This window comes from Rousettus aegyptiacus, unplaced genomic scaffold (assembly GCF_014176215.1).
Source record: "Rousettus aegyptiacus isolate mRouAeg1 unplaced genomic scaffold, mRouAeg1.p scaffold_m13_p_11, whole genome shotgun sequence".
NCBI lineage: Eukaryota > Metazoa > Chordata > Mammalia > Chiroptera > Pteropodidae > Rousettus > Rousettus aegyptiacus.
In genome coordinates this window covers 11473567-11495023 of record NW_023416286.1, presented here as the reverse complement: position 1 = coordinate 11495023, position 21457 = coordinate 11473567, and positions in this window count along the sequence as shown.

Sequence of the window (21457 nt, the reverse complement as noted above, 5' to 3'; positions counted from 1 at the left end):
TAGAAGCTCGTGTAAAACCAGTGAGGGTAGGGGAAATGCCTGTGTTGCTTATCCCTGTATCCTCAACAGCTAATGAAATACCTGACATATGTTGGTACAAAGCAAGGGAGAAAGGAACAAAAGGAAGAATTCTTTTGTTGATATAAATAGAATATCTTGACTGATCATTTCTTGAAAATAATAAAAACAATATGCCTTATGATCATTTTATTAGTGGCAAGGGTTTCTTAATGGTAATATGTGTATTGAATTTTTTCATATTTATAACATTTAGAACTAAAGTATGTTTCAACAAGAATAGGGAATGCAGAAAAAAATAATGTACTGTAAATTTACACAGGCATTTGATAATTCATTCTTTTTCAAAGACTGTATTATTTTTTAAAGGCTAATAAAGATAATGTTAATATGTTTGTTTGTTTATTGTTATACTTGAACTGAAAGTTCTTTAGGATATATTTAATTGAACTAGAACCGCGTACCTGATGACTATATCATCACACTGATGAGTGAGAAGATGTCACTGGGGAAGCAGCAGGTCTGCTTCTCCTGTGCCTGTTCAGCAGACAAGGCTGAAGAAAGACTGCCATCTACTTGCCTGTTCATTCTTAGATTCCCTGTTCTAACGGGAGCTGAAATTGTACTAGTTAAGAAAAAAACAGTGCATGTAAGTTTTCAGCTTGTTATAACTAATGTATTTTCAGAACTCAGCAGCACTCAAAATGTCACCTGGAAACAGAGTACCATAAATGGAGTCAGTATTTTGCACATAATAGGTATTAACTCAAATGTTTGACCTATTTCTTAAAATTGCGCATCCAGCATTCCCATGCAAGCAGGAAGTTGGAATGCAGAGAGAAATATAAAATCTTCTTTGATATAATGAGCAAGTGTAGAGGCTTAGTGGGAAGCATGCAAAGCAAGAGTGGTAGAGGTGTGCGGTCATTGTGTGGTCATTTTGGTGGAGGGATAGGACAAAGTTCCATGGAATTTATGGCATTTGAGATTGATCTAGAAAGCAAAGACTTGTGGAAAGCAGTCTGTTCCAGAACAACTGGAAGTGTGGGGTGCCTGGAGCATGGAAGATGTAAAGAGAAGGAAGGAAGAGATGGAAAATCAGATCTGATTTTATAAAGGATCTTGGTGGCCTTTCTAAAGTGTTTAAATTTATTCTCCAGGCAATATGGAATCATTAAATATTTTTAAGCAGGAGAGTGAAGTGAACATTTTGTGTTTTATCTGGTCAAAGATGGAGAAGGAATGAGGTTAGAGAGACCAGAGAAGAGGGGCACTAAGGCTGTCCTCTCTGAAAACTAGTAGAAAGGAGAATGTAATCTAAAGGGCAAGCCTGATCTCATGTAGTCTGAGTCTTATGTAGAAAACTAGATCCTGATCTCCTGCCTCTATTGCCTATTAGAAACTAGGGTGCTGACCTTGGTTTTGCAGTTCCAATCCCTACCCCTATTTCCAACAAGTAGAGCTGAGATATTAGTCCACAGTATTTCTTTGGACATTTGTTGACATAGACAGAAATGGTGGAGTAAGACCAAATTCCAAGCCTGTTTTCTGTGAACAAATGTGCCTGGAGCTCTGATTGAGAGCAAAAGCCTTCTTCATTGAAGAAAAAATAGCACTGAGACTGTGGAAATCTGAACCAAGCCTGCACCTCCCAAAGGACATAGTTAAAAGAGCCAAAGCCCACAATGTCCAGATCATCCAAGGTAAGAATGTCTTGTCCCAAGACCTAGGCCACGCACACCCAGCCTGGACCTTATTACCTGAAACTATTGTGAACACTTTGGCCTGTAGAACACAGCTGTCATTTCCTAGGGGGAGGAAGATGGAGGACTAGGTGCAAGTCTCCAAGACTGTGCTCCCTTGAAAGCATTTAAGAGATAATATGGGCCGATGACACCAACTTGTGTCATCATTACAGTACATACAGCACAAACTGGTTCCAAGTCACCAATTTTCTTTTGACAATTCTTCAAAGGTGACCACACCTTACAACACCAAGCATTTACCCTGATTGACATTCAAAAACCTGGATGAAATCCTGTACTTTTTTGTTAGTTCCTAAATTGGAGAGCCTGGAATCAAGGACAAGCACTGCTGTTATTTCCCGTAAGTAGAGTGGAGACAGGAGCAAACAAAACCCAGCCTACCTTTACCTAACGGATATTTAGATATGCTACGTGACACATTGTAACAAGACCTTCTTGGGAGGAAAACATTTCGAGGGAGGTCAACGGCCCAGCATCCAGTCTTCTGCTGGAAATAAGGTAAGTCGTGTGTACATCTGAACACACTACACCATGCTAGCCTCATTGACAGGGCACACTCGAGGGCAAAATATTTCAGTAACTGACACCTGATTCCTTGTAAGAGGTAAGGTGAAAATCTACATCCACAGCAACAAGACTTGACACGTGGTAGACGCTAGATTCCTGCGACATCTTCCTTCATCTGTGAATTAGTATGGTGTAGCGTTTCTAAACAGAAGCTTACAGAGTGAAGGCTGCTCTTTTCAAAGCTGTGCCTCAAATATTACTTGTCAGAGTGATTGAACTTCTAAAGTAAGCTTGGATCCTAGCCTAAATGCTCCAACAGATGGTAATTGTACCTCTGAAACATCCTTGGGAGACTGTTGCATTGTTCACATGTATCACAAAACATGTAGTGTTTATGCATGGAACAGAGCTTTGAAAACACAAATTTCAGGCCCAGTGTCACCAGAGGGATTTTCTAAAAACTATGCTTGAACACTACAAGCCACACACAGTGGCTTTCTGCTTTCCTTGGCAAAGATAGACTGTATAGGAAAGCTGTGGTGTGCCGCCATCTACAGTTATGTGAGACTGGGAGTGAGCATCAATCTGTCAAAAACAATGGGAGTATGAACGGACTGACATCAAAAATATATTACCCGATTTACAGTCAGGAGGTGCAATTCCTTTCCGTACAAGTTGGTAGCACCAACTTGCTGACAGCTCTTCTGGAGGACAGAAGTAAGGCATTCAGAAATAAGTTTTCTTTCCGTGTGCGGCATAACTTCTCTAAGTTCAAACTGTTTCTATCTTTACTTAATGGAAACACGTGAAACGAAGTACTGAAACACTATACGACATTGTTAAACTGAGCACTCTAATACCTTTTCTGCATGTATACTCACCTTTCAAAAACAAATGCCCGAACCCGCTTCATATGAATTTCCACAATGAAAACTGCAAAGTTTCCGGGATTAACTTAACACTTTTTAGTTTTTGGAAGATTCCAACCTTGCTTCAGAAACTACTTTTGTCAAGTCATTTCTTAGAACAATACTGCAGCCCATTCAAAATGCCTGTATATCACTTAGCATAGAGGATGAGTAAGGAGCAGCATTTCTAAACAGAAGCCTGCAGAGTAGAAAGCGGCTCTTTTCAAAGCCTTTGCCTCAAACATTATTTGTCAGTGTAATCTAACTACGGAAGGAGGCATTTTTGGATCCCAGTATAAATGCTCCAAAAGATGGTCAGTGTCCCTCTAAACATCTTTGAGAGATGGTTTCAATTTCCACATGCAGTACAAACCATTTAGGATTCGTGTATGGAACGTGGCTTCTGAGAACAAAGATTCCAAGCACACCTCACCAGAGGGATATCGCTTCAAATTACCCTTCGACACTACACGCCAAACACTGTGCTTTCTGTTTTTATTTGGCACAGAAGAAAGACTAGAGGAATGCTGTTAGTGTGCTGCTACTACAAACGACAAACAAGCTATCACTCTATTACTACCTGCTTCTGCATTCTAGGCAGACGGCAACCTCAAGTCATTGGATATCAAGACAGTTTCCTGCCAGATACTTAGTACTGAAAACAGGACACGTCTAAACAGATCTACACTTATGTCATACTGAGCGTGAGCATCATTCATATTAAAAGAATGCAGCTAAAAACTTGGCAAATCAAAAATGTTTTACCCGATTTACAAGGAAAAATTACAATTCCTTTCTGTACATTGATACAGTACCGACTTATTTCATAACATATACCAATACAAGCATCAAATTGTTGATTGCACTTTTGGATACAGAAATCAAGCATTCAAATACTAGTTTTCTTTGCATGTGCTGCATAGTTTGTAGTTTATAGCATTTGTATCTCTTCCTAATGGCAACAAGTGAACATAAGTATTGAAACATAATTCCACGTCATTAATCTCTGCAGTCTAAGATCTTAACAGCATATATGCTCACCTCCAAAAAACAATATCTGAACCCTCTTCATATGATTTTCCGAAAGGAAAACTGCAAAATTTCCAGTATTAATTTCACACTTTGTAGTTCTTAAAAGATTCCAATTTTGCTTCCAAATCTACAGTCATCAGGTCGCTTCTTAGAATGCTACTGTAGCCCATTTAAAATGTCTGTATATCACTTACCATAAAGGATGAGTATGGTGCAGAGCTTCTAAACAGAAGCTTCCAGAGTGAAAGCCACTCTTTTCAATGCCTTTGCCTCCAACGTTATTCCTCAGAGTGATAGACCTTCTGAAATAATCATATTTGGATACCAGCCTAAATGCTCCAGCAGTTTGTGGAAAGTTTCCCAACTTTTCTAATCTTCATTTTTACAACAATACGATTAGGAACAATTGCAAATATCTTGTAATTAAATGTCTTCTTGATCTGTTTGTTTGTTTTGTTTGCTTATTTATTTAAAGAAATTATATAGGCTAAAATAAGTAAAGAATTTTTACAGTTCTCAGAAAGTAATCAGGATAAATAAAGAGCAATTATGTTTTTTAATAAGGTATAGATATTAATATTTCTCAAAGGCCCTAAAAGAACATAGCCAGTGATAACAAAGAAAATAGTCATAATAATTGTAGCTTTGTAAAGGGCAGTTGTTCTAATAAGTTAAGTACTTTACAGATATCATTTTGCTTGAAAATTTCAAATAACCTAAATGGTGTAGTAAGATTTATCCTGATATATAATGTTGAAGATTCTAAAGCTTAGAGAGGTTAGTAAAGTTCAAAGATGTGTCTGGAACCTGGGCCCATCTCACTCCAAAGTCAGGGAAGTTGAACAATTTTTTACATTATAATTTTTAGGCACCTGCTTTTTATCTACACTTCTCTTAAGGTAATTTTTAATTTGATTTGTGCCATTGGTAAATCATCTGAATTATAACACTTTTTAGTAAATATATTTGATAAAATTTCTCTTACTTCTTGTCCTATAACTCATGTATATCTTAGTATTTATGATATATTGTCTAATAGGAGTCTTTCATTAGTTAAACTGAGATGTTGGACTGCTTAGAGTATCCAACTGCCTTGTGTATTTTAATAAAATATAAACATAGCAATCTCTATCAGGGAATCTTGATAGAAAGCATATGCTGTAAATCAATGAGAATAGATTTGAAAACTGTAAGCAGCTACATTAAAATAATTCCTCTTCAATTTTTTGTCTGCAATTAACTTCAAGATATTACATAGAAGTCTAATTAGGTACCAGGATATCAACAGGGAGGGAAAAAGGAACAATATTGATTAATTGGACTTATCAAAGTTCCTGGGGATGAAAAATGAATTGGCTTTGGAATATGACTTGCGTTTGGAATGATGATTAAAATGAACGAGAAGAGGACCAAAAAAAGCATTGCGGATATAGGTTCTGTTCATCCCTCTGGTGACCAAATCAAATCTGTGATGGAAACAAGGAGCAGCGACAAGGAAAAATCACCTGGGATCTAGAGGAACAACTATGGAGTAATATATAACTATGTTGATATCCGAGAAAGCACGTTGCAACGGCAGAAGTTGTGGCGGGGCGAGGAACTCTGGGGTCTCTCTCTAGGGCAAGGTGGGATCTCTAGGGCCTCTGGGGTCTCCCTCTTGGGAGGCTGGGCTCTCTGGGGTCTCTGCGGTCTCTCTATGGCCTTGACTGGAGTCTCTGTGACCTCTGGAATCTCTCTCTGGGCCAGGCTGGGTTCTCTGAATCCTTTGGAGTCAATCTCTGGGACAGACTAGGGCCCCTGGGACTCTGGGATCTCTTTCTGGCCAGGCTGGGCTCTCTGGGGTCTCTGCGGTCTCTCTCTGTGTCAGACTGTGTTCTCTGGTGCCTCTCAGGTCTCTCTGGGTTGAACTGGGGTCTCTGGGAATGCCAGAGTCTCTTTTGGGTTGGGCTTGGTTCTCTGGGACCTCTTGAGTCTTTCTTTGGGCCATGCTCATGTCTCTGTGTTCTCTGGGCCAGAATGGGGTCTCTGGTGCCCCTGGGGTCTCTCTCTGGGATGGGCAGTGGTCTCTGTAGCTTCTGGGGTCTCTCTGGACCGAACCGGCATCCTCAGGACTGCTGGGACCTCTTTTTGGCTGGGTTAGTGTCTCTGGGTCCTCTTCGGTCTTTCTCTGGAATACACTGGGGTCTCTGGGTCCTCTGGGGCCTCTGAGGTCTTTCTGGTGGCCTGGGGTCTCTGGGAACTCTGAGGTCTTCCTTTGGGGTGGGATGGGGTCTCTGGGGACTCTCTCTGTTCCTCAGAGACCCCCACCAGGGAGAGACCAAAAAGGACCCAACCCAGGACAGAGATGGAACCCAGAGGCCCTAGAGACCCCAGTTTGGCCCAGAGAGAGATCCCATAGGTGCCAGAAAGAACACTGACACCAGCCAGGCTGAGAGAGAGAGACCCCAGATGCTCCAGAGTTCCCAGAGACCCTATTCAGCCTAGAGAGAGACACCAGCATTCCTGTAGAACCCAGGCCAACCTAGAGAGATACCCCAGAGGCCCCAAACACCCCAACCCATTTCAAAGAGATATCCCAGAGGTCTTGGAGATTCTAGTCCAGCTGAGAGATACTGCAGAGGTCCCAGAGACCCAAGTCTGATGCAGAGAGACCCAGAGACCATAGCCTAGCCCAGAGAAATAAACATGTGTACCAAGAAGTCCCAGAGGCTCCAGAGGTCCCAGAGGCCCTGGAGGCCTTGGCTCAGCCCAGAGAGAGACCTCGGAGGTCCCGGAGACACCAAAACCACCCAGAGAAAGACTCCAGACACAAAACACCCCAGCGTGTCTCAGAGAATGACCCCAGAGACCCGAGAGGACCCAGATACCCAGAGCAGCTCACAGAGACCCCAGAGATCCCAGCTGAGAGAGAGACCCCAGAGGCCCCGAAGGCCCTGGCCTGGCCCTGCAGAGAGCTGTCCTGCATTCTGAACCAGGAAGTAGTGCAGCGTTTTTCTACAAAATAAACATCTGTACCCAGTGGTCCCAGGGATCCCACAGCCCCTGGCTCGGTCCAGAGACCCCAGAGGTTCCGGACACCCAAGCCCAAAACAGAGAGAGCCCTCAGAAGTCCTGGTGATGCCAGACCCACACAGAGAGAGACCTCAGGAACAAGACACCACAGCCTGGCCCAGAAAATGACTCAGGGACCTGAGAGGACCCAGACACCCAGGGCAGCTCACAGAGAAACCCCAGAGGCCCCAGGGATGCCCACTCTGGCCCAGAGAGAGACCCCGCAAGCCCCAGAGACAACAGTCAGGCCCACAGACAAACCCCAGAGGTCCCAGAGAACCCAATACCATACAAGAGAGACCCCATAGGCCTCAGACATTACAGTCCACCCAGTCTGACCTCAAAGAGCTGTCCTGCATCTTCCCAATGAAATAAACAGCTGTTCTCCAGAGGTCACCGAGACCCCAGAGATTCCAGCCTGAGAGAGAGACCCCGGAGGCCCCAGCCTGGTCCAGAGAGACACCCCACAGTCCTTGGAGAAACTGGTGCAGCCTGCAGAGAGGCCACAGAGCCTCCACACACGCCACACATGCCCAGAGAGAGACCTCAGAAACACAAGAGACCCCAGTCTGGACCAGAGAGAGACTCCAGAGGCCCCAGAGACTCCACTCCAGCCCAGAGAGAACTTATAAACATGGTTATATGGTATGTAGCCCTTTATATCTGGCTTCATTCACTTTACATAATCCATATTGTTGTGTGTGGTGTGTTTCTTTTTATTGCTGAGTGGTCCTCAAGTCATTTAATTGTGATATTGCAGGTGGACAGTATAGTGGCTGCTGAATAAGAGTTGGAGTACCTCTTACTAGACGGTCATTGCTATGACATCACCACAGGTCAGCCCCCACAAGGACGGCAGTTTACATTAGGAACTTCCGCCAACCCAGTCATCATGGATACCATTGTTATGGCCAATTTGATAAATAATCAATACATCATATGGCGATACTGAGTCTTTTTAATTTGGGCACTACAATTTTTGATGAAGCACTTAGCGTTCTGAACATGAGTAAGATTAAAATTCATGATTGACTGAATTTGGTCAGTATAAAAAGTTTAACTTATAGATTGTAAGGAAGGGATGTTCCAAAGCTATTTATAAGATCTACAGGTAGGATTAAGTGATGCATTTTTTTTCAGATCATTTTGCTCTGAAAATCAGCTCGAATTGAATACTACACTGGCAGTTAACAAGGGAATAAGAATTTAATTTGTAATTGTATGTGAGATGAAATAATGCATTTCCAGGAAATTAAATGAAACATGGAAACATTGTCAGGGTATAATTAGACAATAAGCAGTAAAAATACTAACTAATACTTATAGTCAAGTTTCACTTTTCCTTCATTCCTTTTTGCTACCAGTATCACAGAATTAAATCATCTGTCACTTGATGAAAACCTTAGGCAGATGAGAAATTGAGTCATATCAAAAAAGGAGAAAGGAATTGAAGAATGGTCTGACTTTCCTACCCAGACAGTGTATTTTTCAACCTTGAGTGAGTTCCAGGCTCACAATAGATGTGAGCTTCAGCCACAAAACCTTGGTGCTCACACTGGCCCTTCCTGGCCATAGTGGGATGGAAGCACTCCCAGAGCACTTCATCAGAAGCCTGTTTTTTGTTTTAAGGTTTGCTACGAATGACTATAAATTTTCGAAATATTACTGCTTTTTAAAAAGGTGTGGTCTAAATTCTGCTTGACACTGTTTAAATTCCTTTTAAGCTATATAAAAAGACTTTGTGTCAATTTATTTAGGGAATTATTTCCATTAGAGTTTGTTTAAACACCCTCTAATTAAATCCTCATCTTAGCTCCCATAGGTTCTTACCTGACATGTGAAAGCAGTATGAATTCTTGCATATTTCTTACCCATATCTGCATTGTAAATAGTAGGTTTGCCTCCAAATGATGTTTTTCCCTAATAGGGTTTTATAGCATTTTAATCTGTCATAAGAAGTTTATCTGTCGCCCTCTAAACCTTGTTGCTTCTATGTTCCCTTCCCCTGGCCACTCTTCTTTGTCCCTGGTAGTCTGATATTCCCCTCTCTTGTGCTTCCCATTGGATGTTCCTAGCCTTTGGAGTGTCTCTTGCTCCCCCATCAGAATCTTACCTTTGCCTGAGAACTGCTCTCTGTGAAATGACATTGAATCCAGTGAATTCATATTTTATCATGGCTTTCTGCAGTTAACACCATGTTAATTGGTGACTGGAAATTTTAGGCATTACAGTTGATTAGTAGAGAAATATTTTTCCTCCTCTGCCCCATCTGCCTGCAGATAAAGCTTGTTATAGCTCTTCTTCCGGAGTATAGATACCAGATTGAGTTCAGTGCCTAAACTTGGCTGATCGAGTGCCTCCAGGCAGTATGCCTTTATGAAGCTCTGAAGTAGGGCCACACATTGCTGCATGCCATTAAAGAATAGAAGGGATGTGCTTCCAGAGATTGCTCAGAGTAGCCCATGTCCCGGGTGCTCTTTTATTGAAGGTGCTGGGCTTGGCTCTGACCTCGTGGATGCAGATGGGAGATAAGTGCTCGCCAACACTGGGAGCCTCTCACTCGATGGAAGGCACTTTAAGGGGGACTCAAAGGAAGTCTGGGCTATGACCAATTAGAATGCTCAATGTTTGAAGGACAGAGATTGTGACAAGTGCTTCTGTATAGCTTGAAGGGGCTTCCTGCAGGTTGTGATAAAATGATTTGTTCTGAAAAACTTCTTTATGATAAAATGATGGAGAAATGTGGTGGATTGATGTCAGACTATTTATTGCATTTTAAGAATTGTGATTTGTAATATCCATCTTTCTCCCTTTTCTCTCTAAGCCATAATGGTACAGATTCTCCACCTGATGCTGATGAAGTTGTTGTTGTACTCAATAACTTCAAGAGCAAAATTATTAAAGTGAAGGCGAGTTTGGTATATGAAGGCAGCCCTCTTTTATAGGTGATAAAAATAGCAGTATTCTGTTACTTGTAGCTATTATCTAAAAAAATATATCTTGAAACTATGTTAGTTGATGAATGTGTTAACTCAAATAATAATGCTATTATAGTAATTATTTCACAATGCATGTGCATATGAAATTATTGCATTGTATACCTTAAATTTATACAATGTTATTTGTCAATTATTTCTTAGTAAAGCTGTTTGGGGGGGTGGCGGGGAAGAAACCAGCTCAAGACTTTAATTCACTTTTGGAATTTTTCTGTAGGATTTATAGGAATACTGCTTGAAATGCACAATGCCTTTTGTAAATATGCATTCATGGATTTCTTCAGCTGAGAGAGTTGGATTCTTAATTATTCATCTTTTGTATATCTCAATGAGCAATACAAGTCTCATTTTAGATGAAATGTTTTCGTAGATATGTTGCTTCTATAGCCACAATTCACAGTATTATTAATGATTTTATTCTCAGAAAATTGGGGAGAATCCCAATGAAAATTTCAACAATAGGATTAAATGATAGCCCTATTTAATTTCTTCTCACTTCTAATTCCTATTCTCAGAATTTTAAATTTCTTAGTACCTTAAATTTAAGTAAAAGATATTACAGAGTAAATACAGGCATACCTTGTTTTATTGCACTTCTCTTTATTGCACTTCACAGAAAGCAAGACCCTCTCCACCAGAAAAAAGATTACAACTAGTTTTATTGAGCTACTCGCTTTATTGCGGTGGTTAGGAAATGAACTCATGATATCTTTGACATATGCCTGTAATCCTCATACACAGTAAAATCTAAAGCAGGCCACATGGTTGAGCAGAAAAATGGTCCCTGCACTGTAGAAAAATTCCACCTGTCTTTGTACTAGTAAATTCTGAAAAAAGGCTTTGACTCCTTCCTAACAGTTAGAACTCATGTAGGCTACAGTTTTTACCTAGAAGTAGCTGTTAGCCTGGTGAATTGTACTTTGTTTTTACTCAAACTATAGTTCTTACACTGTTGAATTTGAGATTGTTTGCCTATTATTCAAACTCAAAACAGTTATTGTCTAATTAAAAGAAGTTACTATCTTCTCACTTTAGGTTTTGCGTGATATGATGAAGATATGTTTGTTGACTACATCTAGCCTCTGAGTGGGTTTTACCTGCTTGTGAGAGAATTAATTCCCTGTCATAGACAGTGCTCACAGTGTGCATCCAGTGAAAATCAGTTTAATGCCTATTAATCCCAATAGGAGGAATGAGATCGATCACATGTGATTGCAGGTTCAGAAGAAAGCAGACATGGTGAATGAAGACTTGCTGAGTGATGGAACTAATGAGAATGAATTTTTGGACTCCTTCAAATGGTAAATCAGCATTATTTAAAAAGTAATATTTTTAAGGAAAATTAGGATATAAGCACCATTTCTCCCTTCTTCTGAGTGTAATAATCCTGTCTTGGGCCTTTCACATTCTGCTTTGTGCAGCCAAAAAATTGCACATGTATTTAGTTGAGTATTTTCCACTAACTGACTAAAAGAAGTTAATGCCCTCTCAGTTTAAACCTATTTCTGTCTCTTACTTTTTGACTTTTGTTGGGTTGTGCCTGCCCTTTGGAGGGCTGACCAATAATTGCTCGGTTTACTTTCCATCATATTGAGTGCATTCTGTGGAATAGCCTGTTGTCCATCTATTCCTGAAGCCATGTGGTGCCTTGTAGGGGGCATCCTTTCATTATCCTGAGACATGGTTTTGCCTTGTGCTCTCTCCCCGGGGTTCGAGGGGATGCCTCCTGTCTTCTCCCTCAACATCGCCCTCTAGGGAAGCAATAGGAGTGGGAAAACACCGTCTCTTTACCTATACCTTTAAAGGGCTGTGTCTGTACCAGCATATCACATGTGCTTAATTTTACCTTTATTATTGTAGGGGTTTCACAGGAGGACAGAAGACTGAGAAAGTAAAACAAGATAAGGATGACATAATTAATATTTTCTCTGTTGCATCTGGTCATCTCTATGAAAAATGTCTTCGGTTAGTCACATTGATTATTTCAGTATATATGAATGAATTTCTTACAGTATTCTTAGAGAGTAGATGTTTTATGGGATTCTGCTATACTTCTGTATATTTGAAGCACTCTGAAAGTTGTGAATAGATTGCCATATATAATTTGCTTTAATCTGGCCAACAGCATGAAGTCATCTATGTAATAAATGCATCTGTGTGGATATTACAAGGCTATAAATTTTAACATCACTGTGTGCACATTATAAATAGTGATATTTAATTGGTCACCAAGCATTGCTTAAACCATAAATTAGGAGGTTGCCTTCTGAAGAGTCATAGGATTTTAGAGCCAGGGGGAATCTTAGTTCTCAGATAAGAACACCTCTGTGTTTTATGGACAGACCGAGGCTCAAAGGGTGAAGGGACTGTCCTGACATCACACAGCCAGAGCCAAGGAGAGGCCACAGGCTAGGGCTGGATGATTTAGTGGTCACCAGTGGAAGGCCCTCAGTGTGCACTGTGGTCAGTGATCAGGAAGGTGCCTTTGCCTGAGAGTGACTTTCCTAATGCCAGGGTTCTTGTTACTTTTCATTTTCTACCATAAATCTAGTATAGCAAATAAGAATCTCATTTTACTCATGTTTTAGACCTCCTACTTCCATGAAATAATATCTGACCTAAAATATTCATAACATCACTGTGTGTACATTAGTAATAACTGAATTTAATTAAATTTCTTGATTCAAAATATGTTTTTGTTTTCAAAGTTGGGAATCCTAAAACCTATATATATTCCTGGATTCTTTATGCTAGTATTTGTTTAAGATTTTGCATTTATGTTTTTGTATGATATTGGCTTATAATATCCCTATCAGGTTTTGGCATCAAGGCTATGCTGGCATCAAGGCTATGTTGTCTGCCGGAGCCAGCCAGCCTAGGTCAAACAGCACCTGAGATGGGGAGTGAGGATTGAAGAAAAAGACAGAGAGACAAGAGAGAGATTCGGGAGAGCTCACAGTCAACACTGCAGCAGCCTCAAGTTTATGTTGCAATGTGTATTTATACCCTACTGAATGCTAAGCAGCAAAACATCTCTAAATAACAACCAATCAAGGAAACTCTATAACATTCCGTTTCCCCGCCCCCACACCAGGTGCACTTCCTCCTGAGTCAGCAGACTGCACAGTTGGCCAACTTCGCAAAAACATCCTGCTTAACAGTCTTGTTTTCCTCAAAATGGCTCCCGACAGTTGGCATAACGAAATTACTTAGGTTTTGTTCTTTTTCATTTACCTGTAATTGGTTTGTGTAAGATTGGCCATATTTCTCTCTAAAATGTTTGGCAGAATTCACTAGAGTACCACATAGAGATTTCTTTGTGTTTCAGTTATGACTCCAAGTCCTTTAAGAGGTATGAGACTGCTGACATTCTCTATTACTTCATTTATCACTATTTTTGTTAAATTGTATCTAAATTTCCTAACATATATTGTCACTAAGTTGTATTATCTTTTCATTTTTGAGATATAATTTATATACAGTGAAGTGTTTAAGTACATGTCAGATCTTAAGTGCACTTTTTAATCAGTTTTGAAAAATGTCTGTCAAGAGCCAGAATGTTTCCATCACACCACTTATCTTTTTAAGTCTGTAGGATCTGTACTGATTTCTTCTCCTCTAACCTTTTTTTAATTCCCAGCATTGTTTATTTGTGCTTTCTCTTTTTTTCCCCTTGATCAACTCCCCAAGAATTAGTTTTATTAGTCTTTTCAAAAAATCAGCTTTTAATGTTTTTCATTTTGTCTATAGCGTTTCTTTTCTATTTCACTAATTTCTGTTCTTTATTGTTTCTTTTACTTTCTTTTATTTAATTTGTTGATTTTTTTCCTTATTTCTTGAAATAGATGTTTAGTTCATTATTTTTAGTCTTTTAACTCATGAGTTATTTAGAAGTAATTGCAAATACATAGGGATTTTCCAGTTATATTTTTGTTATTAATTTCTAGCTTATTTGTTCTATGATCTGAAAATGTATTCTGTGTGATTTCAGGAATTCGAAGTTCATTTAAACTTGCTTTTTGACCCAGATATGGTTGGTTTTGGTAAACATTTCATCTAGTTTTATGTTCTGCAGTTGTTAGGTGTAATATTCTTCTATTTATGCTTATTAGATCAAGTTTAGTAACACATGTGGATTTTTGTCTGTTTTTTTAATCACTGGAGTGATTTAAAAATCTTTTTCTGTACTGTGAAATCTTTCTCATTTTTGTTTTCGTCAAATTTGCTTTACATATTTTGAGACTTATTATGTGGCTAAAAATTTAGATGTTATATTTCAGACAAATTAACCTTTTATTACCTTTTTAAATTTGTTGTGATAGTCATTTAATTTGAACATTTAATCCATTTATAGTTAACATAATCATCAATAAATGGCTTTTCTAAACTACTGCTACTTAACTCCACATGTTCTGTTTCTTTTTCTCCTTAATCAGTTTCTTTCAGATTGATTGAGAGTTTTTCACAATTTTATTTTCTCTCTATTAGCTTAAGCTAATGCTTTTTTACAGTTCTTTTAATGATTATCCTAGCAATTACAGTATGCATTTCTGATTTTACAAAGGCTAATATTAATTGGTATTTTACCCATCTACCACACAGTGTAAAAACATCAGAATAGTGCATCTCAAATTTTAGTATATATAAAAGAATCACTCGGAGAACTTACTAAAGCATTATTTTCTGGGCCCCATTCACCCAGGCCAGTTCAGTAAGTAAACAGTTGGGCCTGAGAATCTGCATTCCTAGAAAGCTCCTTGCTGCAGACCCTGCTCTTGAATTCCTCAACTTCCTTTATCCTCATCCCAACTTAAATGTCTTATTGCTGTATATTTTAGATCGCTCTACACTTTAAACCTCAGAAGAAGTTATTATTCTTGTTAAGTCGGTATCTATTCAGATTTAGATATACTCACATAGGTACCCTTTGGTTCCTCTGCATTCTCCCCTGCATTTCTGGGCTTCTGTATGGGTCATTTTCCATCTGCCTGAAGAATATCCTTTAATTTACCTCAGTGTGAGTTTACTAATAACAGTTTTTTTCAGTTTTTGTTGTCTGAAAATGTCTTTATTTTACCTTTATTATTATTATTAATCGTGGTAAAATATACATAATGTAAAATTTACCATTTTAATAATGTTTAAGTGTACAATTGAGTGACATTAAGTACATTCACAGTGCTGTGCCACTGTCCATCTCCAAAACTTTGTCATCATCCCAGACAGGAACTCTGTACGCATTAAACAATAACCCTCTTTCACCTCCCCACAGTCCTTGACAACCTCTGTTCTATCTTCCGTCCATATGAATTTGCCTATTCTAAATATTTTTGGAGTCACACCATATTTTTCCTTTGTGTCTGGCCTATTTCGTCCAGCATGTTTTCAAGTTTCATCCATGTTATAGCATATATCATAATTTTCTTTCTGTAAGATCAAATAATATTCCATTGTATGTCTGTACCATATTTTGTTTATCCATTCATCTTTTGATGGACATCTGGGTTATTTCCATCTTTTGACTGTTGTTAATAATGCTTCTTTGAACATTGATATACAAGTACCTGTTTTGAGTCCCTGCTTCTTATTCTTTTGTGTATAAACCCTGAAGTGGAATTGTTGGATTATATTAGTTGTTTGTGTCTTAGGACAATGGAACATTTTATTGTATCAAGTTCAAAAAGTTTCTTGGGGAAAAACAAGCTTCACGGCATAGAATATGTTTGTCTAGAAAACATATAGGCTTAATCCATTTTGGATCAGGCCTCACGTAGAGTGGATTCAGAGCTACCTTTAAGTAAAACTGTGAAATATAGAAAAATACTCTATTTTTAGTCGACCTTCAAAAAGGAGTAGTATTTTTCTTAGAATTGCCCTCATGGTGGGAAGTCTAGGTGCAGGTTATTTTAAGCTAAAGGTTTTCAGGTGCTTATTATGTGTAGATATTTTATGGATCATCTAAACTTTGTGGATTTTAAAAACACCATAAATAAGTATTTTAGCTTTTCTAAGGTTTTTGGTAAAGACCCTTTTAGTTCTAAAATTTGTGATTGGTATGTGTTACATAATTTGCTATGTGTTTATTTAAATTTCCCCCAGAACTTTGGTTGTCATGTTTTATTTTTTTGCTTAACAGGATTTGCCCAATAACGTGATCCATCAGGTGCCAATTAAATCACTCCCTCGAGAATGGCTTTGGTGTGAAACATGGTGTGATGATGCCTCCAAGAAAAGAGCAAAAACAATTGACCTAGTAAGCTATTTGTGGTTCTTTTCTGTGCCTTAATTCAAAGTGATGTATGACTAGATAATTATTAATGCATGGATTCCTATTTACTCTTGCTCTTCAGTTGTATAGTTTAGGGGCTGCAGAACATCTTACAGTAAGCAGATCTCTTCTGCTTGCAGGAGAAACCAAATCCTATAGTGTCCGATGGGGCTATGTTCACTATTTATAATCAGTGAAGGTTAATATATCATTTGGCTCCTCCATGTTGTTCTTTTTGTCCAGTTTGGACCTGTCATCCAAGAACAGAAACATCTTTGAATTTTATATAATGCCCTTTCTTTAGCTCAGCCAAAGTATGTTATTTTTGTTTTCACAGTGTAATAATCCAATGACCAAAGAGCCCAAGCTGGAAGCAGCCATTCGAATTGTCCCAGAGTGGCAAGTCTATGACCAAGAGATCAAACAGCTACAGATCTGCTTTCAGAAGAAGAAAGAAACAGGAGCACTGTGTAAGGAGAAGGTGACAAAAGAACCACGCCGAAAAGGTGAGGACGAATGTTGGCTTTTGGTAAATACATCTTTGCAGTTCTGATTTCTGTTCGTTGCAATACAAAATTGACCTTTTGTAAACTATTAATAAGCTGGGCTCTGAATTTTAACATTTTTTCAGCTCAAAACTAATTTTAAAATAATTACAGGCCATGGATTTTGAGTGATTCACTTAAACATCCTGAAGACTATATCATACTATTAAATATCACACTGAAAGGTTGGAGATTCACCATAAAAAAAAATTAATTCAAATTCATTAGTAAAACCTCAAGAATGTCCATAGATAAATGGGCAACAAATGTAGACATATTGTTCAAATAAGAGGAGAACACCAATAATAAATGAATTTGAGAAAACAGATAAAAGGAATCTATCATTAATATATACTGCATAGAAAAAGTACACATACTGATAATGCTGTTTGTTGGGGAGCTGGCAATGAAACTGTTCTGGGTCTATCTTGCTTTGTATATTAGAACAATCCTTGTTAGAAAGCAGTAAATCTGTCATCAGGAGCCATTAAAATGTTTATACTTTTAATATCTCCTCTTGAGAATTTACCTTAAATAATTCAACAGAAGAAAAAATTTATATATCGAGAAATTTATTTTACTAATATGTATAAATCGGAAATATTAAAAATGTTTAAATGTCCAAATATAGAGAGTGATAAGTGAGCTACACTGCTACACAGGAAAATATTTATATGTTGTTAAGTGAAAAAAGAAGAATCTTAACTAAAAGTGTGCATTTTACTAGAAGTAAATACTACACTTTGAAAACAGTTTACATTGGGTATGGATATATAGCTAGTTTCAATGTTTGTAAAAATAAAAATGATTTTTTAATTTTTATTTTTTGCTTTCAAAATATAATACAAACACACCAAACCAAAGTTCCTAAAAATTTAAAGAGAGAGATAAATTGGAGGTGTGGGCACAAATAATAGGTTGTAATACTAATACTAGAAAATGCCCAGTCTGTAAATATGGAACTCGAAGACAGTCCATTTTTTTCAATTAGTCTCTTTTTCCATAGGACCTCAGAAACATGAAGAATTATGATCTACAGAGAAGGATAGGAAATTACACCATTCGAAAAACACTTTTTATATTAAATGCTAGTTTTTTTCTGATCTGTCTATAAAGCTGCTGATGAACAGGCTGGGCCGGTGTGCGTGCCTTCTGATTCTAAACATTTGCTTTTGACTCCTGCACACTGGCAAGCTCTGGGTCTTTGAAGTTAAGGCTCTCTTGGATTCGTACCTCAGAGAAATACTGGTGGTTGATTTTTGGGGACTCTATAAAGAGCAGTCTTCTAACTCAAAAGGAAAATGGCAAAAGCAAGAGGAGGAAAACACGTCCTGTGTGCCCCCACCCTAGAGCGCATGGGTATCACACTGCTGCAGCAGCTGACCAGCCAGAACCAACATGTTCTTCCTCATCTCAGTTGACTGGCAAAAGAGCTTAGTCTGCATCCCGTACTGTAGTGCGGGTGCCACACTAAGTTGGGCCAGCAAGAGCTTTGTCCAACGTCTACACACCTTGAGGTTTATGCCAGTGTACTCCTGTGTCCTTCCTGGGTTCTTTTCCCCAGCATAAGTCCATTGTTGAATTGAGACCCAGCTAACAATTGTGCGCCTTCAGGGTTGGCTTGGGGCAAATTAATTTGGGGACAGGATAAGGATGGATTGGTGTGAGGGAGGGGATAACATCAGGGGTAAGAGGGCTCTGGGGTGTTGGGGGAGGTGAGGAAGACCAGAAGTTGGTCATTCTCTTTGATAAACCATCAGTACCATTGTGACTAATTTGAAATGAAAACATTATTCTCATTCTCCACCCAACCTCAGTGAACTTTTTAGGTAATTATTTTGTAAATAGTTTTGTATTTGTGAAAGCATTCGCTTTTTCTTTCCACTTTCTAAAGAAATGTCATGATTGATTTCCTTACTGGATACAGCCATAGTAAGCCCTCTAACGACCCATTGTGGAGGCTCAAGGCTTCCTTAGGAAGGTTACCTTCTCATTTCCCTCTCCTTTGTAGGATTTTCTCTCTCTCAGACCCAGGTAAAGTTGGCTTTGACTTTTCTCTACAAAAACTCTCAAGTCTGAGAACAGGAGGGGTTTTGACTGTGTAATTCATGGGGTTTTTTGTTTGTTTGTTTGTTTTTTAATACACTGTTCCATATTCCTTTTATTTTAGTGTTTTGGGTTGGGTCATCTTAGTTTTGCAGTTGCCAGCACTCTACCTTTTCTGACTCTACATAGTTACCCTTTGAAGCCACATAAGCCCTTTATTCATTGCTTTTTGCGGCTTTACTTCAGCAGCTCAGTACGGCCTTCTGGAGCAGCCTGGTGAGTGGGCAGTGCTGAGAGGCTCCTGTGAGGAGTCCTGGTGTGTTGTGGGCCTGTGCGGTTATGAGGCTCCAGGTCCTTCCCTCATCATCCCTGGCTGCGGGGACAGCAAGAACATGCCCATGGATGGTGCTTCCTTCCAAAGCAAACAATTTGTGTCTCATATTTGACTGCTTTTAAAAAATGTGAGGAGGGGTGCAGATGGACAGCTAAGTCCTCTTCTAAGACTAGTAACACAATGATTTACAATCTTTTTAAAAAATGAAAGCCTGTGACAAGTGATTTATTTTTTCCATATCCACCTACAAAAGTTAGCTTAGTCTCTCGAGCTGTCTGAAGAAGCTTTTGAGTGTGCTTCTTTGATTGCATTAAAAATTGGGGAGGGAGGAGCTCAAAAGATTTTTAGATAAATCAATCAAAGAGAGAAATGTCCCTCAGAATTATTGCTGTTAACAGAGACTGTAGCCTGAGTGCCTGCTACCCTGCCCCTCACTGGGTCAGAGAAGCCGAAGGGATAGAACCAACAGGTAAAAAACATTTGTTCAGCTTCATCTTACATTTAATTAAGCCTTTAGAGAGGCTTCTGCTGCTGTCGACTTCTGTATATAATCATGGGCAGAGCTGTGCATTTCCCCAGTGCATTTTCTGGGAGATTGCATAGGAAATTACTAAAGTCATTGGGATGTGATTTTTAAATGCTCGTTCCCTTGGGACATGAACAAAATCACCTTTCTCCCATGTCTTTCTTTCCATCTCTTATGCATATTCCATGTAAGGAGGGTATGGTGTGAAATCTGTTTTAAAACTGTACCCATTACTACCACACTGAGAATGATGGCATGTTCTTTTTCCATAAGATTGATAAAATGTTGAATCTGTCAAAATGTGGCATTTTGAGTTGAAACAAACATGCTTGCCTACCTGCTAAGTGTGCACGCATCATGGTAAGCCCATATCCTATGTGAACTAAGCTCTTGGGAGAGCAAAGATTTTACATATGCTAAAAAATAGTTTCCAAGAATGGAGCTTATTTTACTCTGCTGTCCTTTAATTCTTCATGTTCTGAGCCTTGTTAAAGCTCTGCCTGAATGAACAACTTTTATCTGGATGCAGGGGCTGAGTCTCTGGATGAAGGGTTGAAAGCTAGGGATGGCAGAGCAGTTTTGAAAGAGACTGGCCCCGGCAATAGGGAGGAAAGAAATCTAGTTTCCTGTAGAGGGAATCCTTTTACTAACACCATGATTTGGGACAGGTTAGACACTATCCTCATAGCAATGGGTATAAAATGATTCCTCTTCCCCAATGTGTCCCCTGTAAGTTAAATTTGGGTACTTGGAAGCAGTCCTTTTCTAAAATTGCTGTGGATGATTAAAAAAAAAATATTCAACTCAAGGGTTACACGGGAACACCTAGTGCATTTTTTCTGAATAAACCGTTAAGACTATGGTATCAAATTTTATGACAGTGTAAATGTTTTGGTAAAGCCACCTAATGGAAACTTTCTCTTGATAACACAAATGGAAGGTGCATTGTCTGCAAAGTTATTTAAGTATATATTAGATTGTCATGCAATTTTAATAATTAGTTTTCTTAAATATTTGATTTTATGGGAATGTTTTTGTGGGATTATTAGAGTTCATCCACTTAAATATAGCTGTTGTCTAGTTTAATGGGATAATATTTTTATTTAAATTCATGTTTTTCTTGCCTTGATTTAGTGAGGAAAACTCTTAATTGGGATTTTGGTAATTATGTGATTGAATTCAAGCAAATTAGGCTCATTAACTCAGGTCGTCATTGATATTTCAAAGTATCTGGAAGATACCAATTTTTCTTTCATTATTTGGTCTTCAATCTCTTGATCTAATACAGAAAGGACACTTCTGGGTGACAGTGAGTCAGTGCACTGAGTAGAGGATCTTTCCCCCTCTGGGTATGCTGACAGTTTATAAATACAAACCACAAAATCAGCTTTAAGCAGCTGCATGCTCTCCAGAAGTAGTCCATAGAGTTTAAACTTCATTGTAATGATTTTGCAAGCAGA